The 20,362-nt window shown below is 39.8% G+C and overlaps 1 long non-coding RNA gene across 2 annotated transcripts in view; it reads left to right on the plus strand.

Moving 5' to 3' along the window:
- Positions 1-2,410: 2,410 nt before the first annotated feature.
- The window catches only part of LOC129524299 (uncharacterized), a 54,227-nt gene continuing 36,275 nt past the window's right edge, over positions 2,411-20,362 (plus strand). The window contains exon 1 of one of the 2 annotated variants that reach the window (XR_010134909.1): positions 2,411-2,718. This is a non-coding gene — a long non-coding RNA (uncharacterized lncRNA). The remainder of the gene's footprint in view (positions 2,719-20,362) is intronic. The other variant, XR_008668070.2, reaches the window with a different exon arrangement.

Consider the following 20,362-nt stretch of genomic DNA (forward strand, 5'->3'; position numbering starts at 1 on the left):
AAGCTGCAAGCCGAGGAATGTCAGAGATTGCCACCAAACCATCAGAAGCCAAGAAGAGGCCAGGAAGGATTAGCCCCTACAGCCTTCTGAGGGAGGGGGCCTTGCTAACACCTTGATGTTGGACTCAGAGCCCCCGAAGTGTGAGGCAACAGATTCTTGTTGTTTTGGATGCCCAAATTGTGGTACTTTGTTATGGAAGCCCCAGGAAATTAACACGCTAGGCTTAGACCAAGAAGTCCTCATGGCCCCGGGGATTCGAGGTTAGGCATTTGGATGGATTCTAAAGATCACATTCATATATTTAAGGATGGATTGGATGTCAGGTATGTGATAAAGACAAAATCAAGGTTTCTGGACTAGGGATCTGGGAGTAAAGTTGCCATTTACTGCTTTGGTGAAGACTTTGAAGGGGCAGATTTAGAGGGAAACCAGGAACCCTACTTTATATGTGTTAACTTTCAGGTGATTATTAGACACCCACATAGATATGAATTCAGGGAGAGCTACATGAGTCGAAAGTACATATGGAATTAGAGACACGCAAGTGTGATTGCACAGCAAGTGACACTAACTAGAGAAGAGGGAAGCCACAGGAATGCAGCCCCAGGGCATTCCAGCATTAAAAGCTTGGAAGATGAGAAGGCCCCAGCACAGCAAAGGAGGAAGGGGAAAACAAGACAGTCAATAGAGAATGGAGCCCAGAAATCTAGTAACGATGGAGTTTTCAGGAGAAAGTGATCAACGATTTCAAATTATATTAATAAAACAGCACTCAGAGTCTGAATGTTGATCCTTAGATTTGGAATGTTAGAGGCAGTGGTAACAACAGTTAAGTGCCATTTTAGTGGTCTGGAGAGGAGAAGAGCCTGATTTCAGTGGATGGAGCGGAGATTGGTGAGGTCAATTCCAAACAAGTGTGAACAACTCCTTAGGAATATTTTCTGCATAGAGTAACAGAAGAATGGGAAGTAGCTGTGATACCACATGTCTCAGAAAAATGAACAGTGAAGTCAAAGCATGAGAGTGGAATGCCTGCAGCATAGGAGGACAACACAGGCTTCCGCAAAGACAAATCAATGGAATTTTTCGCCCTAGATACAGATTTCAATGGGACATGCACAGTGAGAAATTCCAGTATCAACCATTTTTTCCAAGGTGAAGGTACCACTGAATGTGCTATGGGTCTACACACATGGTATATATGCAAAAAATGATAACTTTCATGAGGACGTTTTCTTTACAATACTCTAAATTAGCTAAGTTGTGTTTTCTTTTTTTCTCTGTTTTCCTTCCTCCCTCCCTCTTTCTTCCTTTGGTCTTTTCTTTCTTCCTTAAATCTTGAGTATATCCATCTCCAATTTAGTATAGAAGTATGCAAATATAATGTGAATATGAATTATCAACCTTAGTGTATTCTGTTTCAAAGATATTAATGTATTCTAAGTGTCAGGGTTTGTGGAACACAGAGAATACTGTGCAGAATTATGAGGTCTATAAAATATTTCAACTTGATCTTCTCAGGTAAAGGTTAGAAAACACAAATTGCTGTCATTAATTTGATTGTATCTTCTGACATTCTTAATTGCCTTTTGGAAAGTTGAACTAAATACCATTGATGTCATAAAAGTTTTTTGTTTATTTAAAATAATTTAAAAATTGGAGTTCAAAAGTAAACCTCTATTAAAGGAAGACAAATAATGTCGTTAGTACTCAATGAGAAAAGAAGCTAAAAAATAATTATAGAAAAGGAGCACAAATTTTCATTAGTTTGCATTCTGCCTTTGATAGCTGTTCTCCAATGATTGCTTGCAATTCAGTCTGAGATGCATGTCCTATTTTTGCATTCCATCTACCTCCAGTTTCTTTCTTGTTTACCGACAGAGGCATGAACATATTTTTTCTTTCCAGATCATTGAGGCTTCAGTGATTCTGATAAAGTATGCTGTCTTTATATGCAAAATTTAGAAATAATTTTAAAAACTTGAACAGAAGGCTAAAAAATAGGGAAAAAAGTAGACGTTAACTTGATGAGAAAGCATGTAGTTAAATAATTCTTGTGAAATATAACTTCTATACAGAAGAATGCATACAAATAGAGCATAATGAATATTATAAACACTTTTGTAGACAAGAAAATAATGTGAATACCTCACATTTTCTGTATTGTCTTTCCGATCTCATATTTCTTTGCCCCTAAAAGTGACCATAACCCTGAATACTACAAACACTTCCTTGTTATAAAGACACTTTTGCCGCCTACATATTCATCTCTAAAATACAGAGCTTAATTTTGTCTGTTGTAAACCTTCATATAAATGGGTTCATACTGACCTCACACCAGTTAAATCGAGCATCTGAGGAAGAGCACTGTTGGCGTTTAGCGAGGAGGGCGCTGAGGCGCCAGGAGAGCGCTGAGGCGCCAGGAGAGCGCTGAGGCGCCAGGAGAGCGCTGAGGCGCCAGGAGAGCGCTGAGGCGCCAGGAGAGCGCTGAGGCGCCAGGAGAGCGCTGAGGCGCCAGGAGAGCGCTGAGGCGCCAGGAGAGCGCTGAGGCGCCAGGAGAGCGCTGAGGCGCCAGGAGAGCGCTGAGGCGCCAGGAGAGCGCTGAGGCGCCAGGAGAGCGCTGAGGCGTGGAGACTCAAGGTGGCGGCCGAGAGCGGGAAGGAAAACAACGGGACGGGACTGACTCGGGGCAACAAGGACTACCCATTGTGGGGAAAGGTAAGTGAGAGGTCCCCTGCAGTCCACGCTCCCACCAGGGACATCTACAAGTTGGCTGCAGGAGTGCCTCTTGGCCCTCACAGTCTCCGAGCCCAGGGCAGGGAGACGCCAGCCTCGTTCCAGAGGGAACCGGCTCTCTTCCCCTCCACCCCCAGCGCAGTGCCATCTGGCGGTGGGGACCGCACCACTGCATCTGGCCCCAGGGCCCCACAGCCCCTGCCTCTCCACATCCCCGGCTGGACAGCATCCTCCTGAGTCCACTCAACCCTGAACCTATGAAACTGCTAGAAGTAAACAGGGGAAACACGTTAGGACATTGTTTCTGTACAAATATTTTATGGGTGAGACTTCAAAAACACAGGCAACACAAACAAATAGAAATAGGGACTATATTAAGCTAAGTAGCTTCTACACCGGAAAAGAAACAATCAACAGAATAAAGAGAAAACCTGCAGAATGGGAGAACATATCTGCAAACTGTTCACTGCCGTGGGGCTAACATCCAGAATATGTAAGGGACCCAACAACTCCACAGCAGAACAGTACTTCTGTTAAAAATGGGCAAATAATTGATATAAATATCTCTCAAGAGAAGATATAGAAATGGCCAACAAACATGAAAAAATGCTAAATATCACTAATCATCAGGTAAATTAAAATTAAAACCACAGTGAGATATAATCTCACTCAGTTAGAATGGCTATTATCAAACACACACACACAGACACACACAGAGATAAAGGCTTGTGGAGATGTGGAGAAAAGGGAACTCTTATACAATGTTGGTGGGAATGTAAATTAGTACAGCCATTGTGAAAACAGTATGGAGGTTGCTCAAAAAACTGAAATTACATCTACCGTGTGATCCAGCAATACCACTGCTAGGTAATTATCCAAAGAAAGATATATCAGCATATCAAAAATAATATCTTCTTCCCCATGTTTATTACAACAGTATTCACAATAACCAAGATATAGAATCAACCTCAACACCCACCAATATGTGAATGGAGAAAGAAAATGTAGTATATATTCACATTGGAACACTATTCACCCGTAAAACGAAATGAAATTCTGTCATTTATGGCAACAATGATAAGCCTGGAGGATGCTGGGTTAAGTGGAATGAGCCAGACACAGAAAGATAAATACTACTTTTTCACTCATATGTTGGAGATTTCAAAAAAAAGGTGGAGCTCATGGATATAGAGGGTAAAATTTTGGTCATTAGAAGCGAGAAGGGGTAGGGTTGAGGGGAGATTAGAGAACAGTTTGTTAATGGATACAAAATTACAGCTAGACAGAAGCAATGTGCTAGTGTGCTATTATAGTCCTGTAGGATAACCATAGTTAAAAGTAACTAATTGTGAGTTTTCAATTAGCTAGAAGAGACGATTTTGAGTATTCCCAGTCCAAGGAAATGATAAATATTTGGTGCGATGTATATACTAATCATCCTGGTTTGATTTTTACACATTGTATGCATTTATGACAACCTTACTCTGAATCCCATGCATTATGGGCAATTATTACATCTCAACTAAAAAATAAAAGAGAAAAAATAAAGGAGATGCCATAGGTGCAGGGGAAAAATGAAAAGGAAATATGAAAAAAATCACCACTTTATATCAGTTTATAAAACGATTCAAAGAAGCATTGTCTTTGCAAAATACAGATTTTATATGAAATGATAATAGAGAAATGAAGAGTCAAACAGTACTGAAGTATCACCCCATAATACCTAGGCCTCAAATTATATTTACAAAGGAACATAAATAGTGTGAAACCAGCAGAGTCAGAAGTGATATTCACACACAGCAGACTCTGCAGAGAAAGAGGCACTTGGGACAGGGATCATCCCAGCTATGAGAGAACAAATACAAAATTCCCCAGAGAGAGAGCTGCGATAAAGCGAAAAGTGCAGTGTAGAGCTCTGGAAAGTGATAGATGCATCACCAGATACTGAGGAATCTAATGGACCATTAAGTCAAAAGAAGAAGAGAAGAAACACAGTGATCTTTGAATCTCCTTCTTTGAGGGTATAGTGGAGTATGGGTTATTTTCTTATCAAAATAAATGCCTCAAATTGTGTTTATTACGTGACAACACTGTACTTGTGTAAAATAATATCATGTATACCAACATTACCAGATTAGGCACTCAGCCCACCCTTCCCAACTCACAGGAGAGCAGCACCCAGAGAAAAAATAGAACATATATAACGTTACATCTCAGCAGTGCAGAATTCCTTCAGGAATATTTCAAACAGTAAATTGAGACTTCTGTAAGGTAATTTTCTGAGTGATTCTTTTGCTAACCGAGCAAGAAAAGCAGTTTTCCTGCATTGAATTAATTATACCATATTTGTGACAGCTGAAGAAATATATTCAAATAGCCTCTTTTAAGACTATTATTAGTCCTTTAGTGTAAATAGTTGTTTTGATGGGTTTGATAACTTGAGAGCATTGGAAGTACTATGATGAGTCAAATAAGACACCTGATTTAAAGGGACCTTTCCTGGCCGTTTATGACTCAATGAATGTTACCAATATTGCTCAGTGTATTCCAGGAGTCTGTGCCAAGGTTGAGGTAACTGAATAGCTGCACATACCACTACAGTTGAAAACATGTGTAAAGAGGTTGAGAAATTCAGGATAATGTGAAGTGGACTCTGCTAAGATGTGTCCCAAATGATGGTGTTGAAAATATACATAGAGCAGAAAAATTCTTAGACAAATATATAAAGTTTGTGAAAATGCAAAGTGTTCAACATTTATGACTTATTAATTGTATTGACTTATCAGCAGGTATTTGCCAGAAAATATTTGAACTTATCATGCATTACTAAACCAGTGCAGTCAGCCCTGTCTATAAATATTTGTTAGAAAGAAAAGCTAAATATTCCAACTTGTGCTACTGCACACAGGAATTGGATGGCTAGGTAAAAGCCATTTCAGAAAAAGACTATTCGAAGACATTAAATATATTTATGGGAAAAACATAAAACTACAGAAAAGTACAGCTGTTAGAGTAGGCAGACAGCCACACATAAGCAGGAGATGGGGATCCCTGAGGAAAAGAGGTCTGGAAAATCTCTCACCCCGGTGACCACCCGAAACCTGCATGCTGGGTATATGCACAGAGTGGGGGAAATACCTAGGCAGGAAGGAACGCCCCTTACGATGCCCAGCAATCGCTCACTCTGCAGTTAACCTGTTGGAATGCAGCTAGGTGTCAGTTGATAAGGGGAAGAGGGCAAGGAAGAAATTCCTAGGCGATATAACACAGGCACCGTATGTATCCAACACTGGGCCTGTGCACGTGCACCAACTAATAGTAAGGGAGGGTCCCACAAACCTGGGGAGGAAACTCGGTAGGGAGAAGGCGGGTACTTAAGGCAGGAGTGGAAACACTAGTCAAAGAAAAAAGGAGGGGACTGAAGGCAGAGGTGAGAACTTCAAGAGAGTATTTTTCATCATAAAAACCCAACACAGAACTCAGGCTGCTGTGGGCTCACTCCCCTCAGCGGCCAGCTCTGCCTCTTCTTTTCAGCATGCACTGTCTCTCTCAATAAATTCTCTGCTGTCTATTTTCCTTTAATTTTTTAAAAAAATTTTTTGATAAACCAGTCACTTGGCAGAATTCTTTCTTCGAGAATAAGAACTGATGATTCCTGCACTTCCCTGTAACATGACAAGGGGAGAAAAACAGTATGATCATCTTAAATGGCATTCCAGTTTAGAAATTACACAACTGAGCCAAGTGTAGTGGCATCCCAGCTACTCAGGAGGCTGAGGCAGGAGGATTTCCAGAGGCCAAGGGTTTGAGGCTGTAGTGGGTTATGAGTGCACCACTGCAGTCTAGCTTGGGCAACAGAGCAAGATGCCCTTTCTAAAAACTAAATGAATAAATAAACAAGCAAAAGGGAGGGAGGGAGGGAGGGATCATAGCAAAAAAAGTTAGAAAGAAAAAGAAGAAATAGAGTATTTGATATTTATTTTAGGAATAATTTGGAGAAAAATGAAGTTAATAAATAGATTAATAGAAAACTAAGGAAGAAAAAAACTAAGGATATCATAAACATATAAAAGTGTACATAAAGACAAAAAAATATAAATAGTCTTAAATTTGCGGGATATATATTGCTGTGTAAGAAACCATCTCAAATCATTGTGGCTTAAAACAACATGCATTTTATCTGGTCAAAGCTGTTAAAGGCTTAGCCATGTTTTCAGGGGAAGAAACATGAACTTTAACCACTGGTGAGGGGAGAGATCCTTGTACCGGGAGAATTGCATGGAGATCATATCTGGAAACCTCCTACCGCCCAAGACAGAACCATAAATCCAAATGAGCAAGCAAAGAAAATAAACCACATAGGATGCAGACAAACAACAGAAACAACAGCAATGTAGCAAATACATGTAAGTGTGTAGCCTGTGTCCAGTGTGTAGCATAATGGGCACAGTAAATACACATGAATATGTAGCTGAATATGTAGCCTGTCTGCAATAATGAAGAAACAATTAGAGATTTCAAAAAATCCAGTTGTGACACAGGTCAAAAGATGACCTGGTCTTTAAAAAAATAAAAATAAGCCTATGTTGTGAAAGACAGAAGAGGGAGAAAAGAGATACTGGTTCAGACAGCACTGAAGGAAGAGACCTGTCAACCAAATGCTCTGGGGGAGACACTGATAATGAACAGTGATTCTTACAGTCATTTGGGAAATTTGAATTAGGATTTTATTTTAAATATTAATATTTTATCAATGAATTATTGGCTATGATTACAAAATGTTGATGTATAGGATATCAAATGATCCTAAGTGAACAGGGAATGAGACAAGGAAGAACAATATTGTATCTACAAAATTTACTACTTCAGAAATAAATCCTAAGTGAAACATAGAATCTTTCTATTTGACTATTTCCTGAAACTATTTTTCCCTGGACAGCAGGCAGGCATCTGCAAATAAGAAATTGAAAGGGAAGCTTCATTAAACACCCAATGAGATTCACCAGGACTCCTGAAGCTCTGTTTTGTGTCATTGTTAGCAGATCCGTGGTTATCTCAGAAGCTCTGCTCTGACCTGATGAGAGTCCAGGTTGTGGGGAGGGGGTAAAGCAATTGACTCCCTCTAGTAACACTGAGACAGGAGACTTCTCTTGACCCCTTCATGGGACTTGTTATGGGGTGGCTCCTTTGTTTGGCCACCATGCTGAAACCCTTTGCAGGAGGGGGAGCATGCAGGTGAGCGGGTGCAGGAACCAGGGTGAATGCCTTTGCACACCAGCAGGAATGAAACCTGTATCAGCTTGTGGCAGCATCTAAGAGTTGCCCAGGACCTATGGAGCCCCAGACGGTGTGTTACAAACAATGCTCTTTTCACTTTGTCATCTGTGGATGGCTTAAGTGTTAAACAGCTCAGTGAAGAGTCAGTGTGACAATGTTTTTGGGTTCCCATACCCAGTGCATCCCAAATTCTTGTCTGACATCCAGGAAGAATCAGGTCACACAAACAGACTGAGGGTGGTATATGTGGAGGGTTTTACTGAGTGACGGAAGTGGCTCTCAGCAGGATGGGGAGCTGGAAAGGGGATGGAGTGGGAAGATAATCTTCCCCTGAAGTTTGGCCATCCCCTGCCAAACTCCTCTCTTACCATCCCCAGCCAAACTCCTCTGTGACTGTCCCCAGCTGAACTCCTCTGTGACCTTCCCCAGCTGAAATTCTCTCTGACCATCTCTGGCTGAACTCCACTCTGACCATAGTCTCTGACATCCAGCTGCCTCTTCTCTCAACATTCAGATGCATCTTCTCTTCTCTCCTTTTCTGTTGCTCCCCTCTGCTCTTCTCCCGGTGAAATTTGGGGTTTTTATGGGTACAGGGTTGGGAGCGAGGTAGGCTGGGATGGTTTTGGAAAAGGCAACACTTGGGTAGGAAAACAGGAATGCATGTTCTCATTTAGAGCCGTGGGTCTGGGCTTGAGGGTGGTGCCCTTGTCAGGGACCCACCTCTCTTCTACTGAGTAGTTCGCTTCCTCCTGTGCATATCACTGAGAAACCAGGCAATGCAAATATGTGGCACCTTCTAGCATGTAGAGAAACCCTCTGGATGGCAACTGATAGGACCAGGGGCCAGGCCTAGCAAAGGGCAGAGCTGATGAAAAGCAAGACATTCCAAGAATTAATCCTGCCTGTCTTAACATAAAAGATTCTTACTTTGTTTTTAATTTTAATTGAATATATAATGAACGAATTCAGTCTACTCTGCAAGGTCAGGGGAAAAAAGCATATTCACCAAATTTTAGAATGTTATTCCATCTGTCCGCATTGACTACTCACACTTTCTCTTTTCTTTTCCCCCTTCTAACTTATTAGAGTTATTATAAGGACAAAACTAACAGTAAAATATTTATAAATCATAAGACATCATTTATTTTGAAGTACTTTTCTTGTTCTACTTCTGTATTCTTCCGTTTCATTTTCTGTTTATCCCTCTCTCATTCCTCTTTTAAGCACAGATAAAAGATGTGTTTCCATATCTTAAAAGATACTGCCCCAAGAGATTAATTAACATACAGAGAAATCATTAACATGCAAATTAACCTACTAAATGCCAGGTTTTCTCATGAAAGAAGCCCAGAGCAGACAGTTGCTCACCAGCAACCAGCAACCTGTGGCCTCAGGGAAACGTGGCAATGACTGTATTTCCCAAAAGAATGCTGGCATGTGATTTATATCTGGCAAGCAGGATACAGAGCGTTTCTCACTGGAAGATGCTGTTCCAACTTTTATTGTTGCAGTTTTGCTAAAACAAAGAAATCTGTATTAAGATGACTGCAGCTGTGTTAGAAACAAGTGTAATATATGTTGAAATGTATTTATTTTTCCAACTCGTACCAACAGAAACTCAATTATTCTTCAGTCTGGAAGATCTGCTAAGTTTTCTTAACTTATCATGTCATGACATCTGTGATTAAGGCATGGGCTGCGTTGACTGTGCCACAGAAGAACTCTGATGTCAAGAGCTGCATTTTATTTAATTCATTATTTTATTACTGATAAATGTAAAAGGAAAATAAAATCTCAGGACTCCAAATTCACTATGCCAGAAGGTAAAAATTAAGTTGGAAGCTGAGTCATGAAAAAACCCAAAAAACTGCCTTTCCTTTAAAGAGTTTGATTCTTTTTTAAAAAAGACTTTAAGGACTTTAATTGTTTTTCTTTAGCTGTGGTAACAACACTTAACATGAGCTCTATCCTCTTCAGTGTTTAAGTGCTATCCATTGTTGTTGATTATTCGTACAGTGCCATACAGAAAATCTTAAGAGCTTATTTATCTTACTTGGATAAAACTTTATGCCTCTTAATTGGCAACTCCCCATCTTCCCTCCCCTGCAATCTCTACCCCCTAAGTCTCTGCAAACAACTCATTGATTCTATGAATTTGAGTATTGTAGTTCTCTCCTATAAATGAAATCATGCAGTATTTGTCTTTCTGAGACCGCTTTAGTTCACTTAGAATAATATCCCCAATATTTAAGCATGTTATTACAGATCATAAATTTCCTTCTGTTTTTCAGGCTGAATAGTATTTTATTGTATATATGAAATGGGAATGTTATCTGACCACCCTTGCAGGGCATGCGACAAGGTTGTGGCTCATCTGTTCAGCCAGGGACGCTTAAACCCCCTATGGGAGGAGGAGCATGAGGACAGGCAGGTGCAGGAGCTTTGGTGAGCGCTTTTGAGCTCTGTCCCCATGGTAGCATCTAGGGGTGGGTGCCTGCAACTCCCAAAGCCCCACTGTGTGTGCTACAGTGCTCTTTTGAGCTCTGTCCCCATGGTAGCATCTAGGAGTGGGTGCCTGTGACTCCCAAAGCCCCAGTGTGCATGCTACAGTGCTCTTTTAAGCTCCGTCCCCATGGTAGCATCTAGGGGTGGGTGCCTGCAACTCCTGAAGCCCCAGTGGGCATGCTACAATGTTCTTTTGAGCTCTGCTGTCTGCAGACAGCTTAAGTGTTTCAGCTCAGTGCCCTCTTGATACCCAGGTTCTTTTCTGGCATCCAGGAAGAATCAGGTCACACACGGACTTGAGGGATGGTGAATGTGGGGATTTTGTTGGGCGATGGAGATGGCTCTCAACAGGGTGAGTGAGGAGCTGGAAAGGGGATGGAGTAGGAAGATGATCTTGCCCTGGAATTTTGTTGTCCCACGGCCAATATTCTCTTTGACCATTTTCAGCAGATCTCGTCTCGACATTCATAAACTCCTTCTCTGCCACTCTTCTGCTCCTCTCTGTTCTGTTTGTCTGCTTATATGCTTGTGGAGTGTGGGGTTTGTGGTTTATATGGGTACAGGATAGGGGGATGTGGTTGGCCAAAAGGCAACATTTGGGTGTGAAAACAGGAATGCCTATTCCCATGTAAGGCCATGGATTTCTAGGCTTGGGGGTAGTGCCTTTGCTGGGGAACTGCCCTCTTCTACCCAAGATTTCCCTGTCTCCTGTCCATATCGTTTCTACCATATTTTGTTTATTCATTCATCTTTCAATAGACATTTAAGTAGTTTCTTCATCTTGGTTACTGTAAATAGTGCTGGAAAACTAATAACCCTATAGAAAAAATGGATTTAGGACTTGAATAGACATTTCTCCAAAGACATGCAATTGGCAAACAGGTGTATTTTTTAAATGTTCAGTGTCACTGCTAATCAGGAAAATGGAAAGAAAAACCATAATGAGATGCCACCCATACCTGTCAGGATGGCTATCAACAACAACAACAAAAACAACAACAACACACATTCACATATGAAAGACAGCAGGTTTTGGTAAAGATGAGAAGACGTTGGAGGGACACTTGCACACTGTTGGTGGGAATGCAAAGCAAAGAAACTGCTATGGGAAACAGGTGGAACAGTACTCCAAACACTAGAAACAGAAGTGCCATGTGATTCGGTTATTCCACTTCTGGGTATTTATCCAAAATTATTGAAATTCAGGATCTTGATACTAGAAAGACTTTAAGGCAGTGATTATAAATATGTTCAAGGCTTTCAAAGGAAATATAAACATGCTGAAGAGAGAAATAGAAGATACAATACTGTAATAGAATTTCTAGAGATGAAACAATGAAATATCTGAGTTATTTCACTTACTAGGATTCATAGCAGTTTATAAAATGCAAAAGAAAAAAATCAGTGAAATTTTAGAACATTAGAAACTATCCACACAGAAACAGAACTTAGACCCCAAATATGCGAGGAATAATTGTATTACGATAATTTAGAATATCCCCCAAAATCCGTAATAGATTTTAAAACAGAAAGAAACAATAATTTAGAATATCCCTCAAAATCTGTAATCGATTTTAGAAAAGAAAGGAACAGAAAAAAGATTTTAGACACAGAAAGAACAGAAAGTAGGATTATGCTCAATATCATTAAGAATGTGAAAGGAAAATAAATCTTGGGACCCCGAACTCACTGAGCCAAAGGGAAAAGTCAAACTAGCAACTGCATCATGAAAATCTGCTTCCCATTTTATTCCTAAATAAGACAGCTACAAAAATAAAAAAGTTACATACCTCCCCCACAGTTTTCCCACTAAGAAATCCCTTGTAGGCCCCAAGATTCTTACCCTAAAACAGTCCTGTTGAATTTCACCCTGGCAAGAAAAATTGACACCTTATCTTCAGAGGTATGACACAAAGGATGAGACTCAAAGTCATATTTCTGCCCACTTGAGACAAGTCATATTTGATTGCTTCCCCTGACCTACGTTTATTTCATTTTATGTAAAAATGCAGATTCAGTGAGCTAGATGAATACATAATTGACTATTCCTCTACCACCTCTCAGATGTGAATGGCTGATCAAAAACTCAAAGGAATGAAACTATTTGCCTCTTACCTACCCACACCTTTTAAAATGTCTTCCTCTTTCCCCAATATCTCTCCTTTCTTCTTTAAATGTTGAAGCCTTCAAAATCATCTTCAGAGAAAGGTACCTTTCTCTAAAATTGGAATGTGTCTCCCACACTCACATACTCATCCTTGGCAAAATGAACTTCTACATTGACTGAGACCTATCTCAGATACTTTGAATTAGTATCTGTCTCAGATACTAGGTAAATGCAAATTAAAGCTACATCAAGATGCTACTACATACAATTACAGTGGCTGAAATTTAAAAGATAGAAAATCCCCACTGGTGGTGACCATGTGGATCAGTGAGAGGACTCATCCATTGCTGGTGGGAATGGAACATGGTTAAGGGTCTTACAGAAAATTTTAATTAATTTCTATAAAAAATTAAATATATACCATGTGACACAGCCATTCCATTCTTGGGGAACAGATGGAATTTTTAAATATTATGCATATTGTCTAAAGTTCACTTAGGCTTTCTAAAACACTAGAGTTAACATCTTTAATATTGTATTTTGTGAAAGCAATCCCTAAATGAGAGTCCACTTCTGGTCAGAGTGTTGTGAGTGTTCAGTTGATTCCCCTTTGAAGAAAACAAGTATAATCTTAGACAAAATTGTCAAAACAACTATATTTATTCTCTGAACATTTACCATATCCAGAGAATCAGACACCAGTGAAACAATGTCCACAAATTAGAAAGCATTAATCTTTTTTTAAAAAAAAACAAAAACAGAAAAACCAAAACAGTTATAATTTTGGGCAAGGACATCAGTGAGCAGATGGCTTTCTTGACCACCGTGGTCAAAGCTTTCTCTGATTGGGGTTGGATGGAATCACAAGCAACTTTGAAGAATTGCTAGAGATTGCTCAGCTCACTGAGTCAGGACAAAGGTCATTCGTAAAATCATAGATTGTTGGCTAAAACTAGCAGATTTGGTACTGAACAGATGGCGGAAATCACACAGCTTTCTTAGCCCAAGTTTGCAGACTAGGTTCTGGGTAAGTGGCGGTGCAGCCGCAGACTTAATGGGAAGATTCTAGAAGTAAGAGAACCATGGAAGGGCTGAGATATGCTGCCCGCCCCTCTCTGCCTGTCTGCCACACTACACTATGCAAGTGTGGGGAGACCCAAGGCATTCTGATAAATGAAAGCCAAGACAGACTTAAAAACTGTATGCAAATTCAGATGTGTTTCTCAACCCGTGAACAACTCAACTGGAAGGTTGGAAGCCTTACAAAATAAAATATCTGATTGCAACCCCTGTCCAAATCACTGGAACTGATCATCAAAATCTGCAGAGATAGAAACAACCCCAAGGACCTAAGGAAAAAAGGAAAACAAAAAAGGGAGCATAACACATCAACAGCTGAGCTTCGTAGAAGAGATGAGGTTTTCTCAGGGAAGCTTCCTAAAAATAGTCCAACAGCCCTCAGGAAAAAAAAAAAAAAAAAAAAAAAACAACAAAAAACTATGTCTTCTACTTTCTTTTTTTTTTTATCTTGAATGTCAGTTTTCAACCAAAAATTACAAAATACACAGACTCAGGGAAGTGTGAGCCACATTGGAAAAAAAAAATTTTAAAAAGATAATATGAACTGACTGGGTAGGACCAGCTGTCGAATGTAGCATAAAAAGAACAGCAGTTGTACATACATTCAGCACATTGTCCTTTCATAAAAGCCAGTGCTCCTCTACAAGGAGACAGTCTGTCTGTCTTCCAAAGGTGTGTGCCATATAAATTTTCTTGAAGACGGTGCAGAACAAAAGGCTGTCTGTGCTTGTGCTGTGCAGACGTGCATGACAGCCATGGGTCATTGTTTTCTGACAGACCTAGCAGGCAAATCTTAAACACTACAATGGTGCCTTTACTTACATTTTCATTGGATTGCCATCCGCTCCATATTTGTAGAATCTCATGACAAGGATGGTAAAATTTTAGTTCTTTTCCATTAATATGTATCCCTCAAAAAGCAGGAAGCTCAGTACAGGCCTCATCCTAGACCTGCCACTTTAGAATCTCTTCAGGGAAGCCCTGGAGGTTGCATTTAATTAGCAACCACTTGATAACACAGCAAAATTTCGGAATCTGCCTACAGAATCAAACAGAAACTTGTAAACCTGACGTAGGAAAGCATTGTTGCACTCACTACCCCTTACATCCCTCTCAGTCTTTCCTGTTCTCACATCCTGCAATCTCACCGTATCAAACTGCGCACAGCTGCCAGTACTCACCATGTTTCTATATGGTTATGCCTTTGAGAGTAAATGGAAAATAAGCCCCCATTTGAAATGATTGGTTTGGTTCTAAGTTGTTCACAGATGGATATACTGGGTTTCCTACTCATCAATGAGGAATTAAGCTCCAATTCTAAAATGTGATTTAATTTCTTATTCCCATAGAAATATAGGATTTTTGCATTTTATACATAGTGGCTGGAGTTATATATCCTAACTGATATGTTACTTGTTCTAGGCCAATATAACTAACATGTCTTTGAGAGTAAAAATAAAATGTATAACCTTGACTTTTTTCTAACAAAGAAAAGGAAGGTGATTTATAAACCAGAAAGGTCATAGTCAAAGCATAATGTCTTATCTCTAGTCTGATAACAAGTTTTAGTCCAATTCAAATACCCATTTGCTCAAAATTTTACCTAGCCATGTGTAGATATTATGCAAAGCAAAAGAATGATGAATTTGTATTGAATATTCTGTGTATATCCTAATATTTCTTATGTCAGCTGTAAAATAAATTTTTCTCGTTCTGTAGATTCTGAAGCTATAGTCAGATAGGTGTGGGTATAGATCTCCTGGATCTGTTTCTCTGAAGAATTCTGATTAATGCAATCAGTCTGTAGGTCTGTAGAATAGGCAGACATGTATCTGCAATAGTTAAGTACTGTGCTACTTAGACAAAACAAAATTTAAAAAAATAAAATTACAAAAGACTTTTAAAAAGGAAAAGGTCCGTGACCAGATCCCAAGCATCATCAATTAAGGCATTATTAACTATGTGTTATAGGGAACCACCTTGTATAAGAGAGAAAGTAGGCAGGGCGTAGTGACTCACGCCTATAATCCCAGCAGTTTGGGAGGCCGAGGCAGGTGGATCACCTGAGGTCAGAAGTTCGAGACCAGCCTGGCCAACATGGTGAAAACCTGTCTCTACTGAAAATACAAAAGATTAGACAGGGATGGTGGCATGTGCCTGTAATCCCAGGTACTTGACAGGCTGAGGCAGGAGAATCGCTTGAACCCGGGATGCGGAGGTTGCAGTGAGATGAGATTATGTCATTGCACTCCAGCCTGGGCAACAAGAGCGAAACTCAGTCTAAAAAAAAAAAAAAAAAGAGAGAGAGAGAGCTGGAACTTGTGTCCTCTGCCTATCAGTATAAATCTCCTGTTTCTAAATTGAGATGTTCTTTGTTTCTGGGAATAATGGTTTTTCCAAAAGGAACAAAAATGCGAGCCTGGTAGAAACTAACCATGATGATTCTCTTTTGGTTGCAATAATATGTGGGACTTTCACTTTCCATATAATAGAACTCTATGATAATTGCATTTTATAAGAAGCATGTATAAAGCTGGAAAGGGAACTGAAAAAAACATGTATTACTTTCATAAACATTTAAAACATAAAGACATCAAATATGAAAATCTGTTGTGATAAGAGAAATTGCCAGTATGAAAATCAAACAATTTTTCTCTATTGTTTTAATTATCAAATTGGTTGACTTAGTTCATTTGTGCTGTTATAACAAGATGTCTGCGATGGACTAAGTCACTTATAAACAGACATTTCTAGATCACAGTTCTGGAGGCTGGAGGTCCGAGGAGGTCAAGGTTCCAGCAGATTTGGTGTCTGGTGAAGGCCTGGTCTTTGCTTCATAGATGGTGCTTCTCATTTTATCCTCACATGGCAGAAGGGGCAGAAGGAAGGATCAGGCAGCTCTGAGGAGATCATTTTACAAGGTCTTTTAATCCTGTTCGGGAGGGTGGAGCCCTCAGGACATAACCACTTTTCCAAAGGTCCCACATCTTAATACTACAGCATGGGGCATTCAGTTTCAACATGAATTTTAGAGGGACACAAACATTCAAACCCTAACCCTGTTTTTTGTTGATAGTTTGTTAAAGTTTATTTCTAAGTTTTGAAACTGAAGTATCTCATATAATTGGCAACAGTCCTTGGAAGAGGGTTCAATAGTGAAAGGAGACCTTAGGAATCTGTTTCTTATTCACAGATTCTCCTGGATTGCAGCAGGGAACACTGCAACAGCAGCAGCACACTGTTTTGCAGTGAAAATTGATTTTCTTTGCTAAGTTCCCTTTCAATTAACTTCATTTCTTGTTTCTCACACAGTTAATATATTATTTTTCCCTCTATGCCTAAAAACTTTCTAAGAGATCTGAGAAACCCCACAGCTAACTCGTCACCACTACAACATGCAGCTTTCTTATATTGATCACAATTTTAAATTTGACTGAACATACGGAGTCAACTTACTAAAGGCTCCATATATTGTCTTGTTAGCACAATCTCATTGATAAAAATCTCACACCTAAAATTTTTTTAAAGTTAATATATAAAATAACCCATTTCATTTCTAATATTTATTTTTTAGCACTTATAGTCTCAGCCATTAGTTGGCATCAAAAAAGACAGCCCTGTTCCAAGTTTTCCTACCTTCTGATTTTCAACTTCATATCAATAAACAAAATACTGAAATTCACCTAACTTTACCAGTTACCATAGCATACTGGTCTGTTTCCACGCTGCTGATAAAGACATACATGAGATGGGGCAATTTACAAAAGAAAAAGGTTTAATTGAACTTACAGTTCCACACAGCTGGGGAAGGTCTCACAATCATGGTGAAGGGCGAAAGGTACTTCCTGCATGGTGGCAGCAAGAGAGAAATGAGGAGGAAGCAAAGGGGGAAACCCCTTATTAACCCATCATACCTCATGAGACTTATTCACTTTCAGGAGAATAGCACAGGAAAGACCAGCCCGATGATTCAATTACGGACCCCTGTGTCCCTCCTACAAAACATGGGAATCCTGGGAGATACGATTCAAGTTGACATTTGGGTGGGGACACAGCCAAACCATATCAAATAGTGATGAGCAATTAATACATGTGGATTAAAAGTCTTTCTTCTCTAACTGATACTAAAGTTAAATGTTATTATGTGTTCTTTCTGGACTTTTCTGTGAAAATGATAATGCATTTGTATATGACAAAATATACTTGCTTTTTAGTTTGAATTTCTGTTTTCACACTAAGGATTAGATTAAGTAAATATACATTAATGAGCAAATAAGTTTGATGTATAAAGATACTCTAAAATAAAATTAAAAGTATTGTCTTCGTCAATTAAAATATAAAACACAAAAGAAAAAATGTGGTTGTATTGCCTAATAACCCAATAATTAGTTTTGGGTATAGAAGTCAACAGAAGTACAGTATGATAACTACAGGTATTTTGAAGGGGAGGACAGTTTATGAGGGTAAAGAGGACTGCACATTTTTTGTTACATCTACAAACAGAAATGAAATCAAATTCTTCTTCCTTTGAATCTGGTCTTAGTCTTGCTGTGGGTTGCTTGACCAACTGAAGTGACACTCTGGGTCCTTCAAGCCTAATCCGTAAGAAGCCTTGCAGCTTCTGCCTGGCCTCTTGGAATCCTCTGTGGTGGGCTGTTGCTGCTTCCCAGCTATTCTTACCAAGGCACCAGACTTAAAGCCATGTGGACCCTTCAGCCCAGCCAACCTGTCATTGGAGTAGGGCTGGGAGACTCCTCTCGCCCCCAGTGCAAAGTGGAACACCCAGTGCCCAGGATGATGTCATGAAGCAATGAGTTTAACCATTGCACTCAGCCAGTGCTCGGCTGAGTAAGGGTCCCCCAAAGACACCGATATCCAACTCCCTGGACCTGAGACTGTGTTAATGATATAGGAGTTCAAAAGAAATTATTTAGGCAGGTAGTGGGGGTAAGGAAATCCTCGGTAAGGTTTTCCTGTTAATGAAAGGCAGCCTCCAAATCATTTCTTTTCTAACAAAAGCAGCCTGTAAAATCAAGTTGCAGACATAAATAAGCAAACTGGAAGCTTGCAGGGGTGAATGCCGGCAGCTATGCCAGTGGGCAAGGGACTACCTTGGGGCTGGGCATGTTGAACATGGCAACTCTGTCTTCTTTGTCATGGAAGCAATGGGAAATCAATACACACTGTGACGGAAGAAGTTGCAACTCTTTGGAAATCTAAAACACATAAAATGATAAAGCCTATAAAACATCCATTGATTGTGTTTTTACTGTTTGTTGATACACTCTGGACTGAACTGTTTCTCTTTAAAATACATATATTGAAACTTTAATCCTCAGTCTGACTGGTTTTGGAGATCGGGCTTTAGGAGGATAATGAAGGTCAAGGGGGGTAATAAGAGTGGAGTCCTAATCCTACAGGCTTGGTGGCCTTATAACAAGAGCGAGAGACATTTTTCTCCCTCTTCTAGTGCATACACTGAGAAAAGGCCATGTGAGGCCACAGCAAGAAGGCAGCCACCTGCAACCCGCGGAAGGCGGTCTCACCAGGAATCAAATCAGATGGAAACTTGGTCTTGGACCATAAACATCTGTTGTTGAAGCCTCCCCCTCTGTGGTACTTAGTTACAGCAACTCGAGTAGGCAAATGCATGAAAATGGATGCAGTTTTACTGACTGAAGCAGTTAATATTTGTCAGCAGCTTCCAGAGAGGTAGGCTAACCTGGTAATTATGAGGGAGGCTCTGGACTGCCTGAGTTTGAGTCCAGGAATTCCTATTTACTGTAAGTGACTATGGGCAAGAAACTGAATGTCTGTATTTCAATTTCTTCATCTGTAAAATGGGATTCATAACAGTGTGGGGATTTGTGATGACCACAAAGATAACACATGGAAGCCTTAGGTTACTAGCTGGCATGCACTAACAGATTCCTGTTATCACATTTCAGTTCACTGAAGCAATAAAATGTTTGTATTTTTAAGTGAAAATAGGATGGCATGGTGGTAAAAACAAAGGACTAAGATACAGAAAACTTAAATTCAAATTGTTTTGGACTTGAGTAAATTACAATCTCTCTTGTAAATTTTGTCCTTTTCCACCCTTATAAATGAGGGCATTGAAATTTAAATATCACAAGATCATTGAGAGGATACAATGAAATGATGAGATCTGTGACTGCATCTAGAACTAAGAAGCACTACAGAAGTATAATTAATAGGTGTAATTTAATGAATGTGATTATTTGTATTATTGTTACATCTCAGGAAACAGAAAATACCATGCTCTTACATGTTTTCACATTTACTGTGTCATTTGGGAAACTTGACCCTTAAAAGCTCCCATCCCTGGGACTTTTATATGAAGTTTTCTTCTCCTTTCTGCCAAGCTCGCTTGGGTGGCGGTCACCCTGCCATTATCTCCCTGAAGCAGAAGGGGTTGAGGAGGAGCCACAGGGCTGTCCCTGGCAGTCTCACCAAAGCCCTGAGCTGTGCAGATAAACCAGTGCCTGCAGGTGGAGGGATGGAGAGAAAGTTTCCCTGCTGTCTACTCTGAAGGTTCTCTGCAAAGAACTAAGGGTAGACAGTTCAAAAAGAGGCAAGCAATAACAAAACTTATTAACGTGTACAGGGCACAGGAATTCCACAAATATGAGACTC

Source organism: Gorilla gorilla, chromosome 7 (genome assembly GCF_029281585.2).
Source record: "Gorilla gorilla gorilla isolate KB3781 chromosome 7, NHGRI_mGorGor1-v2.1_pri, whole genome shotgun sequence".
In the NCBI taxonomy this organism is placed as follows: domain Eukaryota; kingdom Metazoa; phylum Chordata; class Mammalia; order Primates; family Hominidae; genus Gorilla; species Gorilla gorilla.